At 41.8% G+C, this 14,066-nt stretch overlaps 1 protein-coding gene across 6 annotated transcripts in view; it reads right to left on the bottom strand.

Annotated features, from left to right (window-relative positions):
* Positions 1-14,066, bottom strand: part of FUT10 (fucosyltransferase 10) — a 238,557-nt gene that overhangs the window by 94,925 nt on the left and 129,566 nt on the right. For all 6 annotated transcript variants that reach the window (XR_010939501.1, XR_010939502.1, XR_010939504.1 and 3 more), the window contains exon 6: positions 8,101-8,176. The gene's annotated coding sequence lies outside the window, so the exon portion shown is untranslated. The remainder of the gene's footprint in view (positions 1-8,100; positions 8,177-14,066) is intronic.

Genomic DNA, 14,066 nt, shown 5'->3' with positions numbered 1-14,066 from the left:
GGCTATTTGTGTCTTGCTCTAATGGAAATAAATCAGCCAGAAGTGGCATTCCCAGCTCCACCCCCAACCCCCAAAGAGAGTTATCTATTACTGGAAAGTATCCGAAATTTTAAAAATTTGACTGCCTCTCCCCAAATCAAAACAAATTACAGCAACACTGCAGAAGATTTCCAAATATTTCAGTATCTTTGCAGAGAACATAGGATACGTCCCAACACCTAGCTCCGTGATTCATCAAGAATCTGTAGCAAGTAACACATTGAGATAGCAAGTAACACATTGAGATATCCTCCTTCCGGCTTTGACTCTCTTTCACTTTACTTTAGTACCCTTTACGCTGTTACTTGACCAGAACAATTGTTCCCTTGGCATTAGGGAAACAACTCTTCCCCATCCTCTGAATTTTGCTGGGAGATGAGCTTCTGAGCCACATCACCTGTCCTTCCATCAAGTTTATGCTCTTTCTCTTGAGGACTCCAAGGTGGGATTCAGGGTAGTGAAGAGAGCAGAAAGCTAGGTTAGTGGGCTAGCGGGGAAGACCTTGCCTCTCACCCAGCTCATAATTTTCTGGGCCTCGGCATCCTTGTGCTGAAAGGAGAGGGTATCCTTTTTAAACCATTCCCAAATTTGGCACCCTGTGAAATGAACTTTCTGCACATTTTCATCCTTAGCCTGAACATGGTTCAATCATTTGTCCAGCTATCTATCAATACTTTGGAAGACTAACCCTCACCCCAGTCCATGTAGTCCTCTCTGAGTGAAAGTCTACCCAAGAATTTACCTCTCCCAGTTTCAACATGGTCCTAACATCACGTTGCCTTGAGTCCCAGTCTGCATGTCTTGATATCTCTCCATTCACTCTGGAACTGCTGTGGCAAGATAACTGGTAACTTTCAGCTAGTCACTCAGCAACTCTCCTAGGAGTCTGTTTCCCATTTAAAAATAAAGATAATATCACCTATTCTCAATTCACAGGATTATTATGACTTGGGGAGAAAAAGTGAATGAATTGTGAAAAGTGCTATATTACAAGTGAAAATGAAATGGGAACCATTATTAGAATTACTTTCCCTAAAAGCTGAAAGGCACCTATCAGCCACATAAGGATGTATTTAGTATTATTATTATTATCACAGAATTAATAACATTAAATTCTTGTTGCTCTTAGGGTTTGAAAACTTATTTTATGCTTTGACTGAGTATTGGAAATCTACAAACGCTATGGCCTGACACTGACTAAATGTGCCCTATTGCTTTCCTATACCAATCCTCTGAGTGGCTGGCCATACTTGAAGAAAATTGCCTTTGCCTTTTAATGTAATTATGCTGCAATTACAAAGTGCATGTAATATTGCTAAGGCTGACCTTGTAAATTAAAAATATCCGTTTCTCATTGCAGAAAAAAAAACTAACCAAACAAAACATACCAAAAACATGGCATGATTCTGAGCCCAATGAAATGTTGATGGAAATCCCATCTCTCACATTTTTAGTGGTCACCTTTCACCATGCCACATTTATCACTCTCTCTTTGTTTATATGCTCTTGGTTTTGTTCACAAACTTGTCACACTCTTTTCACATTATAGGATTAATTTTCCTCCTTCTTTCAACCTAGGAAGGAGTGAATTGATGCAAGCTTATCAATAAAATAATATTTGCAAATGAATTTATATGCATCATTGAATTGCAATTGATTTAACTCTTCCTATCTCTCTCCTCTTTGCTGCCACACTCCTTCAAAAAGTATTCTGCAAGAGCTTCCCAAGTGCTTCTTGGAAAGGTGACCCAAAGGTCATCAACGACCACATAATTGACAGATTTAATGATCTCTTTATCATACCTATCCTACTTGATCTGCAATTTTTGATATGAATGACCACTCCTTCATTCTGAAACTCTCTCCTCCCTTGGTTTTCTTAACAGGCATCCACTTGCCTAATGCCCATTCTACCTCACCTTCTTTGGTTTCAGCAGGCTTGCATTTTGTGGGACAAAAAAGGAATCAATGAGTCCCCCACTTATGGAGGGTCAGCCCAATCTCTATATTCTATGCTAGTGATCAGTTCAGAAACCCAAGCATAATGCAACCAGGATATGGAATTCCACTGGCCAGAGAGATTGGCTCAAGAATAGGTATGTCAATCCAATGAGAGGTAACTGCAAGATTGATGGGAATTGGGAAAAGAAGTTCCCTCCCTTTTGAGATAGAACTGGAAGAAAGTCCTTGGCTGTACGTGGATGGGAAATCTGAAACTGCCACAGCCATCTTCCTAGCAGTCCAGTGATGAACCCACCACCCAGAGGAGGACATTTCTGAGACAGTCAGAAAGAAATGGAGCTGGATTTGTGCCTAAAACACCTGTTCTCTGTTCTACTTACCTCTGGAGTTTGGGGATGTTATTGTCGTCAACTGAGCAGATAAGTCTACTTGACCATAATAGTCATTTTGAGTTTGTTTGTTAATAGCAGCTGAAAGCATCATGACTAACACGATTTCCACAACACTCTTCCCTTCACTGTCTTCCTACCACACAAATAATCCCTTCTAACCACGTCTTATACTAGTTCCTCTCTTCCAGCCATCCCTTACATATGTCTTATACTAGCTCCTCTCTTCCAGCCATCCCCCAGAGTTCTGTTCTTAGACTTTTCTTTCTTTATTCTCTTTACTCAACTCTCACCTTCTTTAATGACTCCAAAATCAATAACACCAGCCCAGACTTTTCTTCTGAGCTCAAGACAGATTTTCAATTACTTCCTGTGTATCTTCTCTTTAAATGTTCCATCACGGGTAAGCTGAATATCTCTAACACCGCATGCAAGCTTTTCCCCTACTACCCTTTTCATGTATGTCATAGCCTAGTTATACAGCATCACCATGACTCTAACCTTCAAAACCAGAAGCTTCATCTTCCTCCTTGGTTGCTCCCTGTTTATTATCCTTCACAATCATTACAAGGTCCTGCCAACTCTAAGCTCACAAATAGCTCCTCCTTCTTTGTAGGGCACACCCCCCTATTGGCCAAGCTCATTATCTCATCATTTTCATCTGAACTTGACTTTAGCTGTCCTTTCTCCTCCAGTCCATCCTCTACAGTGCTACCAGTTATTCCTCTTAAATGTAGACCCATGTGAAAGTGTAAAGTGTCATTTCCTTGCCTAACATTATGCAACAGATTCCCATTACCTGCAGAATAAAGCTTAGAGAACTCAGCTGACGCTACAAAGCCTTCCCCAACGACATCAGAGCTGACCTATTCAATCTGACCCTCAATCACTCCCTACAGATTAAGCCAGTCTTTGATATCCCCCAAATAAGCACAAACCTATCCTATGCCTCTCATTTCCTTCTGCCTTGAATACTCTTCCCTTGTTTCTGAAGCAGGTGTATTCCTGCTTATCTTTCAAGGCCCAGATGAAACTTCATCCATTCTAGAAAAGTTTCCTGAATTCCCAGGCAAATTTCACTACTCCCTCATGTTTTACAACTCTAGGAACGTAACATTAACAATGCAACATAAGCTATAATAGACTAATGTTCATTAACACATGCTACACCTCCCATGGTTTCTTAAACCTCCCCTGGTTTCTTATGAACCAAGGTTTTTGGTTTTTAAATTTTTAGGAGGCACTGCATCATCTGACACATAACAGATGCTCAAAAATTATTTTTCAAATGAAAGAATGAAGGGGTATAAAAGGAAAATCACAGGATTAGTGGGTTAGACATAGTGTAACCTCCCTAGATTCAGTTTCCTCATCTGTAAAATGAGACAGGTTTAGATGAACCTATGTTCTTCTTCCTGCTTTAAAACATTCCTGGACTTCATGAAAATATTACTCAGAGCAACCCAGTGATTATTTCATGATAGAATAACCTAATATTAAATTTCACAAACTATACTCTGGTCAATCAAGTATGAATTCAAAGACGGAAAGATTTTTTTTTTCTTTTTCTTAAAATGTGTTCTCCAGTTGCTGGATGAAATGTGTTAGTTCTGGAAAGAAGCCAATTCTAGGCTTGGGGAAGAGTTAAGAGCCAATAGAGACATTACTTTTAATTATATTAAAAGCATCTTGTAAATTTCCCATCAGTTATAACATAATTTCTCTCCATTAATCATTGAAGGACAAGTGTTGGTAGTTTGGCCTATTGGGGCTACAATGTGGATATAGAATATTATCTGAATCTCTTCAAGTCTTGTCAGTCTAAGAGACACAAATACACAAACATACAAGTACACACACACACATATATACACACAAACACATATACACACAAACACACACTCAACCAAAGAAAGATAGGGTTTGAAATTAAAAAGTAGTTTGATGTAAGGAGGGGGAAAGTGGGTGAGAATACATCGATAGGACATTTGGGGTAAGGGATTCAAGTCAACAATGGACGCTAATCATAGAAACTGAAGTCAGCTACACACTTCTTCTTTGGGGCCAAGCAGGGGGATAGGTAGCAAGGTCAGGCTGAAAAATCAAGTCACAAGGTCTAATTCTGGCTCTGCCATTAACATCTTCTGTGACCTTGGTTAAGTCAATTCTTCTCCAGGATCTATTCTTGGACCAGGTTAGCCATGCAAAAATCTACCTATTTATTGCAGTGTGGTTCCTCCTAGAATTAACCTTCACTGACGTGCACTCTCAATGATATGCTTGGTTTTTATGAAAGGCCATTACAAAAAAAAGAAATAATGTAAATTATTCTGGGTGTTCTAATAACATGAATTATTTTACTTCTAATACAAGTATAAATCTATACACAAGCACTGGAGATGATATTTATTTTCTCTTTATGAAATTTCCACATGAAAAAAATTCTCATAGAATTTCATTGGAGGAAAACTGCCTCTTCTTCCTGAAACTTACCACAGCAGTTATATGTTAGTATGTTTCACATTTTTCCTGCTACCAGAATGCCCAAAGCCTCTTTTTTCTTTCTCTTTTGACTTAAACTCTAACAAAAATAATATAGTCTTATTATATATATATAATTCTGCAATCCAAAGTTAATCATATTAACATTTTAATACGCGCCCATTAGGTTTTCTTGTGGGTAATTTTGAGATCACTCTACACATGCGATTTTGTGTGCCTCTTTTTTTGCACAATATCATGTTAGCATTTTCCCGTATCGATAGCAAAATTGCTTCATGGGGTTTTTGGTTTTTGTTTTTTCATTTTTAAAAATTTATTCTATGCTTATTTTAGTTTTGTTTCCAGGACAGTATCAGTAAATTTGGTTGAATAATTCTTTTGGATATAGCATTTTTTCCCCATGTCCTTGCTAAATTTGTTATTTTCTGGGTTTTTTTAATTAAAGTACAGTTGATTTCCAATGTTGTGCTAGTTTCTGGTGTACAGCAACAGCAGTATATGTGTTCTTTCTCATATTTTTTTCCAGTATAGGTTATTACAAAATATTGAAATATAGTTCCCTGTGCTACCCAGTAGGACCTTTTTGTTTATCTCTTTTATATATAGTAGTTTGTGTCTGCTAATCCCAAACTCCTGGGTGTGGACCTGCCTCTCAGCTGTACTCTTCGGCAGTCCACCTCTAGCTATCTTAGAATAAGCCTTCTCAAGTGATCTCCATCGTGTGTTGCCCCAAGCATGGACATGGATTCAGCCATGAATTCCAAAACAGAGCTGAGTCCAGGCTGTCGCATACCATACAATAACCTTTGGCTGAAAGCTGGGTGAAGACATAAGGGGGTTATAACACACACATGTGTACAAACACACACACACACACACACACACACACACACACACCCCTTACAGAACCACCTTCCCTTTTTGCCCCCACCTCCCAAGATGCCAGCACTAGGCAACCAGCGCCTCCTCTTGGGAAATCTGGGAAACACGGGCCTCTCCTTCCAACTCAGAGACCCCAGGACCAGCTGAGCAGTGGCCCCTCCTCGGAGGTCTGACTTCCATCTCCATGGGGCTCCTCCTTTAACGATTTAAATTTTAACTATTCCAACCTCTTCTCCTTGTGGCCTCAGCCCTAGAGGTGATAGCTGCTTCTTTTGGTTGCTACCCCCGTGAAACCCTTTAGGTCACTAGTTAACAACTTTCGGCCTAACTGATCATTCTTTCTGTGAAATTCTGTCAGTCAAGGAACTGTTCTGGTTCTGCCTCCTGGCTGGGCCCTGACTGAAGAACGGCAGAGTTGAGATTCAAACCCACGCAGGTAGGTGTCAGAGGCTCTGGCCCACCACCAGGTAGGGAAAAACACAAACAAAAAGTAAAGCAAGTATTTTCCTTCCGCTGTCATCACCGGCCAGCCTCTCCTCACCCGGAATCTCAGAGACGCTATTTCACCCATGAGAGAGGCAACTTTTGACCAAACTGTGGAGACCAGTTCAGCGCCTCCTTGCTTCCAGTCCAACACAGGATCTGGGCCTTAACTCTGCAGAACCTACAGGGTGTTTTTCCAGAACAAAAGAAGCGTCAGCCCTCAAAGTGCAGTCAAGGCTCCAGCTCTAACAACATACGGCAACAGTGACATTTTGAAAAGAAAGCTGCCGTTTTTCTTAGGTTTCACATACCTGGGCCCCAATTCCTTAGGGGAGCGCAAGGGCAGTGGCTGTGCTTCTCAAGAGCCTCTTCAAGGGGAAACACACTTTGAAGCACAAGATGTGATAAGTGGGACAGCCTGAAACGGGGAGGCAGAGACCTAGTCCCACCACACCCCACCCTCACTCCCCCCGAAGCAAACACTCGTGGTCACGGCAGTTTTCCCTGGAATATTTACTCAATTCATTAAAGCTGCTTTGGCAGCAAATAACTGAAATGAAATGAATAATTCAAGCTAGCTTAAGCACGAACTTGGGTATTTGAACTCAGTGGTGTATCACAAAACCTCAGGGCAGATTTGAACGCTGCCGGACTTAGAAAGGGATGAGAAACAGGCACTAAGAAGGCGGCTGGACTCTTTTCCCCCTCATTTTCCCTCCTGATGCTCTGATTTTTTAGGTCCATGTCATTCTCTCTCTTCTCACCAGCTTTTCCAGCACACCTCTGCTCTTACATGAGTAAGCCCGCTTATGGGTAAGTCCCTAGAGGGACTAAACCTCTCTCTGGGTCCTAGGTCAGGGGTCCACTCCTGTTCCAATCTACTGCTTAGGGGGTCAAGTTGATGTTTTACAAAATAGGGAGCCAAGTTCTTTATTTGGGGAGGCAGTAGGCAGGAAAGGAGCGATCAGTAATTCAGCTAGGCTCTCCCTCTGACAGTGAGATTTCCACTGTTCTTATCATGAATATCTAGTGCTTATCTATTATTCAATTCCGTGGCAGATATTAATTTTTAGGAAAAGAAATCATTCACTAACTGTCATCAGCTGTAGTCTTCCAAATGCTTAAAGAAAATTAAATTTCTAACTAATACTGGAGTCCGTGATACAGCCACCTTGCTGCAAAAATTAGGGAAGGACAAAACAGAAAGTATAACAGAAGAGGAAAGGTTTACCAAGGAATTAGGTACCCTGTGGGCATAATAAACGTTAAGCCAGATTTATTGTTATTATAATAGGTACGATAGCATAGTCTCACTAGTAAAATACTTAATATGATTATAATGTGTATAGCACATAATATGGCAAAGACCTTTGGGTAAGGCACGAGGGAGGGGGGTAATGGTAATCATGTCCTTGCTGAAAACCCCCCTAGGGGCTCGCATCGCTGAGCAAGAAGAGACCTATCCCCTGGGGGCTGTTCCCGAGGCCCAGACAAGGGCACAGGCCATTCTGAATGACTGAGTCTCCCAGCCCTGGGAGTGTGTTCTTCAGGCCAACTTCATTCATTTCCAACCTAGGCCTCCCCAGCCACCTCTTCTGCCTCTTAGACCTACACACCCCATCGGGCACAGTCGGCACCCTTGGGACGCTGTTTCATCACCAGGTGGGACCTGGTCTGCTCAGGTGAATCCGCCTTCCTTACCATATAACCCATCTCAGTGAGGGAACCTGGCGGCTGGCTGCCCCCCGGGTACACGGGCACAGTTTGGAGCCATCTACCCCAATGCCATTCCAGCCCAAGTAGCATCCTCTCAGATCCTCACATGTTTTGTCATATGACTCACCTGCTTCATCCTGAATGAACACCTGCACAGCTCCCTTTGTCTCGGCTTCTCTCATCAGGGGCAGGAGAGGTGACAGCTGTCAGGATAAAGATGAGGTGACAAGTTAGACTGTGAGGGACCTCCCAGTGCCTGAACTCAAGTCCCAGCCCAGTGGTTCATCCTTGTTCAGTTGGGGAGGAAGAAGGTTTCCTCCACCCTTCTTGGTGCTTCTGGTCGGTCTAAGGATTAAATTGACGTGAGACAGATTAAAAGTTGAATGACATGGATCCACGGGAGAGACCCAGGAAAACAGAGTAACTCACCAAAATGGCTGAAGCCCTCACCTGAAATACCATCTTCAGCTAAAGGCAAAAGAGGATGTTGCTGGTAGTGGTTTGGGACTTGGAAGGGAGGAAGGCAATTCACATGGAGATGGAAAAGCAAATGTTTGGTAAATGTTTGCGGTGGGACCCAGCATGGACTCTGATCCTTAGGCATTTCCCCCACCACACGGAGCCCATACTCTCTGCTGATGTCTCTGGTGACAGCTCTATTCCGGCAACAGGCCCGCTACACAAATTCTTCTTTTTGCGGGCCTCTCACCACTGTGGCCCCTCCCGTTGAGGAGCACAGGCTCCGGACGCGCAGGCTCCGGACGCGCAGGCTCAGCGGCCATGGCCCACGGGCCCAGCCGCTCTGGGTCACGAACCCGTGTCCCCTGTATCGGCAGGCGGACTCTCAACCACTGCGCCACCAGGGAAGCCCCGCAAATTCTTTTAGGCAGTTGGGGAGAAGGTCAAAGTTTCTTCGGGAGTCTTTTGGCCCTTAATTGTTCCCACCCCCCTCGAAATAATCTGCATAACAAAGGGGCATTTTGGGGTGGCTACAGTTTCAAATCAGCATCTTTCCAAGTTTATAGTTAAAGAGACCAAGCTCAGACATTTTACTAGTAAGGAAAATATAGATGAAAGAAAGGAAGGATGGAAGGAAGGAAGGAAGGAAGAAAATTAAATTATACGATATATATGTATCATATATATTTATATATCATATATTATATATGTATATATGATACAAATATGTATATAATATATATGTGTCATATATTAAGTATATATATGATGTACATACATACACATATATTTGTGTGTGGGGAGGTGTGAGTGCTATTTTAAGAGGTCTGTAAAATTCTGTTGTTATGAACTATATTGTCCCCAAGGAAAGAGCCACCCCTACCCACTTTCAAGTCAACATCACAGGATTACATGAGTGAAAGCCTAGGGCCTCACACCAAAAGAAGCAAGAAAAGACAGAATGGTCAACTTACATAATAATAATAACAGTAATTACTTCCATTTGTGAATTTTTACTGAACACCAGACACGCTGCTCAGGGTCTTATTCAATTCTTTCCTTTACTCCTCACTAGAATCCTAGGAGTTAATTCTACTAGTATCTGCATTTTATAAAAGAGGAAATGAAAATTTAAAGATCAAATTACTTGCAGGGTCACAGAGCTTGTAGGAGGGAGGCTTCCAACTTCTCCCTTGCTGTGAGTAAGATGCCTGTCTTCTTCCTCCATTTATAGCAAGTTTGACCCACCAGTCGGGGGCGTCCTGAATAAGCCCGGCACCCAGCATCCCCTTCACGGACGTCATGTCCCTGACATCTTGAAAGGGTGGGCAGATGTAGCAGGCCGTCTGTTGTGCCTCTAGCATCCCATCCACTTGTGACATGTCAACGGAAAGAAAAAGGCACAATGTAAAAATTGTGAGTTAAACTTTATTCAGGGGCTGACTGAGGACTACAGCCCAGAAGACAGTCTCTCTGATAGCTCTGAGGAGCAGCTTCAAAGACGTAAAGGAGCCAGGAGATATATGAACTGTTTTGCTAGGAAAAACGTGTAGTCAAGCATCAATAGATTACTGCTATTACTATTTCCCATTCTATATATGGAAAGATGCAAGAATCTGGGGCCATAGGAAAATTTTCCTTAGATATGCATCTTAACTATCTAAGGGCCAGTATGTCCAAAGCACAGAATGTTTCCTGGTTTTGTCCATCCTGAATCCCCCTCAGGGTGCACTGTCAGTGAGCAACTGCAGTGGCTAATGGCTTGGTCCTTGAAGAACTGGAATGACAGGCAACATTTTTTCTTTATAGACAGATGTGTCCTCACTCTCTGTCTGTGACCTTCATCAGCCATTTGTACCATGTTAGGGAGAGAAAAGGACATGAGCAAGAGGGTAAGATGGAGCAAAGCACCTCTCTGTAATAACCCCCCACAAAACTGAGGTATTGCAGTCAATCCAGTGGCTGTTCAAACTCCAAAGCGCTCTACCTGACACGCTTTCAGTGTCCTCATTTTACAAAGAGCTGAACAATTCTATTAATGAGATTAGCTTTGCCTAAACATTAATTAACCTCCAAGAATAGGAACACATGATAAAAGTGAATCCTCTTAAACCTTTGAGAACCAGATTCCTATCACTCCATTAAAAAGAGATTTATGCCAACATTGACACTGGCCTTGTGAGAAACACACAGACACAGTCTCCGAATCCTCAACTAATAAGGCAGCTCACTTCCCTTTGGTGAGCATTCAAGGTCACATTTTTAAAATTTATTTTTTACTGAAATAACATCAGTTTAGAACATTATATAAGCTTCATGTGCACAACATTATATTTCTACTTCTGTGTACACTACAGCATGCTCCCCATCAGAAGTTTCATTTCCATCTGTTGGTTACAATTTTAAATATTTTCCCAGCATCGTTTTTTCCTGCTTTTCTGTCTTATTACCTTTTTTTAAAATAAATTTATTTATTTATTTTTGGCTGTGTTGGGTCTTCGTTTCTGTGTGCGGGCTTTCTCTAGTTGTGGCGAGCTGGGGCCACTCTTCATCGCGGTGCGCGGGCCTTTCACTGTCACGGCCTCTCTTGTTGCGGAGCACAGGCTCCAGACGCACAGGCTCAGTAGTTGTGGCTCACGGGCCTAGTTGCTCTGCAGCATGTGGGATCTTCCCAGACCAGGGCTTGAACCCATGTCTCTTGCACTGGCAGGCAGATTCTCAACCACTGCACCACCAGGGAAGCCCTCTTATTACCTTTGAGTCACTGCAGGGGAATAAATCCATAACTTAGTAGGTAGATCTTTTAAATTTTCATTTAGAAACTCCTTAGTGTGGCTTTTGTGGAATTTTTACAAAATTCAAGTATATTTGAGTTCATTAGTACTTGTTTTATTATTGTTTAATTGTATCTATATTTATCCACAGTCGAGTTTTTCGAATACTGTCTAAGAAGTGGCCTCATGTTAATTAAGAGGATACAAAATAAAATTATAAAAATCTTCAGCATTTTTAAACATTTGACCACCAAGGATATAATAGAAGAATCTTGATTTCCTAGACTGTGTGAGGAATGGCCCTTCTGTTCATTTCCTTTGAGACTTAAATGACACAATGTGTTACTTCACCCTGGAAAATCATGAATGATACATGGCGAAGTGTGTGATGAGTGTACTTTCTCAACCTATATTGTCCTGTGAGGTTCTTTGCTCAAAAAATTGCACTGAATGGGATGCATTCTCCTGTGAAGGACTCATAAACAGAACGATTTCCCAACAATATTGAATCGCCAAAGGGTGAAAACCTGATTATATTCTGATCGCGGAAAATAAGTAATGGTTCCTTTTCTGTAAGTGAATGGAGATAAAATGGTTAAAATGTCATCAAACAGCCCTGATCTTTCTCCTTTTATGAAAGCAAAGTAAGAAAGATCAGAGGATCACTTAGAATGTTCCAGAAAGTGAGGAAAGGATGACGGGTTAAAGAAGAAAGAACCCCCAGAAAAAATTATTATAACACCAATTGGAGGAAGAGACATTCTAGGAGGGAGGAATAGCAATAAACTGAAACATTACTGTTTCAAAATCATTTTCTTATTATCTCTTTTATGCTCCAAAAGAGCTATGAAACAGTTGATTTATTCACTCATCTTGTTGAAGAATGGATTCCAGAGGCTTAGTACGGTGTGTAACGTATGACAAGCCTAATGAGGATAAAGGGAGATAAAAGAAGAAATAAAGCCAGGGCAGATGCTACATGAAGCTAGGAATAATAAAGCTATTATGATTATTGCTCTATGACCTAGGAGGGGGTCAAAGGCGTCCTACGTCAACGGTAAAAAGTGGTAGATCCTAGATTAGGTCATTTAACTAGTGTTCTTTCTCTTAAAAGAATCGACAGTTACCAATGAGGGAGACCCTAACAGTAACAGATAAAATAGGCTGCAAGTTCTCTTAAAGGAATTTAGATTTTTGCAGATTTACTTCTGTATGCTTTTCCTACCACCACCTGAATTACGGTCATTGCACACAAGTCACTCTACGTCCATGTAAAGTTGTCTTATGAAAGAACCTTGTGAAACCGGATTGGTCTAACGGGCTCTCACCTCTGCCTCCATTCTTCTGTGTGTTTCTCCCAGCCCATAGAGTATTTTCGTGCCCTCTCATGAACACGGATGACTCTGTGCAATACTCCTCGGTGATCTGGTAGCTTTGAGAGCTGTTGCTACTGGGCAAGTCTGGGAAGTAAGCTGGGTGTGGGGTTTGTGATCACGACAAGGAGAGGTGGTAATAATGATACATAAGGAGGCAGCCTGCTGGAGGGGTTAAGAGGGAAGGGCGTGGAATCAGAATGCTGTCTACAAGCCCTGCTTTGCCGTTCAGTGTATGATCCTGGGCAAGTTACTTTTCCCCTCTGCTAGTCTCCTCTTCACGTGTAAAACTGAAAAAATAGCAATAGCTGCCTCACTCAGCAGATCTGAGCATTAAAAGAGATAATACAGAAAAGCATTTGGAAGAGGGCTTGCTACATAGTAAGCGCTGAAAAGAAGACTCTATTATTATCGTATAAGTGCTGGAAGTGACTTTGTCTGAAAAAGGGAATTTAAATTGCTTCCCTGGTCCCCTCACCCGATAATTTACAGTAACAATACGGAGCCTGGGCAGGTGGAGACCCTTGTGTTGGAGAGGCGTCTACTGCTCAGCCAGCCCTTCCCAGTGACTAGCAAAGCGGGCGGGCAGCATTTCTCAGAGAATACCGGAAAGAAAAAAAACTTCCTAAAGAAATCGATTGGTTAAAATTTACCACTCAAAGGCTCCACTTTGAACACAGGTAAAAGCAAAAGCCAAAAGGATCGAGTTTAAAGGACTGACTACAACCAATAAAGAGGCGCAAAGAGCTTTTTTAAAGAGACTACTCGGCCTGCCCAATATAATTTCTTCAAAGGAGGAGAAGGCTCACTCAGGACCCGCAAGCTCTTCACACAGCGCCCTCTGCTGAAGCCACAAGCACGGGATTCACCTTCCAGAAAGGACCACAGAGAGTGGACAGGCAAGAGATGGAGGAGGAGGGTGCCAGTGATTCCTCTTCCAACTAAAATCCACCTCCCTTCTCTTCTCTCAGCTACGCACCTTCTCAGAAGTCATCTCTGTGCGAAAGCTAAATTATAATGTATTGTACAGTATTACTATTATTTTAAGAGCTATTTTATTATTGTTTTAAGCTCTTTGACATTACCCTATCTAGAGTTCTTTATTTACCTGTATATTTGAATATATAGAAATAATGGGAATTCCCTGGCGGTCCAGTGGTTAGGACTCCGAGCTCTCACTGCCAAGGGGACGGGTTCAATCCCTGGTTGGGGAACTAAGATCCTGCAGGCCCCACGGTGTGGCCACAAAAATAAAAAGAATATACAGTAATAAGGACTTTGGAAAATGCACTTGCCTCCAGGAGAATTTTCAGTCCCCTAATCGTTTTGCCATAGATTTTTCAACCATGGATTATCCAACGACAAATTTTAAAATTCTGACTCTAATGGTTGAGGAGGAATTTATGTGGTTTATATGTATTTCTTTTATTTTTATGTGCATTCTTATTTTTTATTATATTTTTTAACATCTTTATTGGAGTATAATT

Source organism: Pseudorca crassidens, chromosome 21, assembly GCF_039906515.1.
Source record: "Pseudorca crassidens isolate mPseCra1 chromosome 21, mPseCra1.hap1, whole genome shotgun sequence".
In the NCBI taxonomy this organism is placed as follows: domain Eukaryota; kingdom Metazoa; phylum Chordata; class Mammalia; order Artiodactyla; family Delphinidae; genus Pseudorca; species Pseudorca crassidens.
The sequence above is the reverse complement of the archived record's forward strand: the minus strand, read 5'-3'. Positions and strand labels throughout refer to the sequence as shown.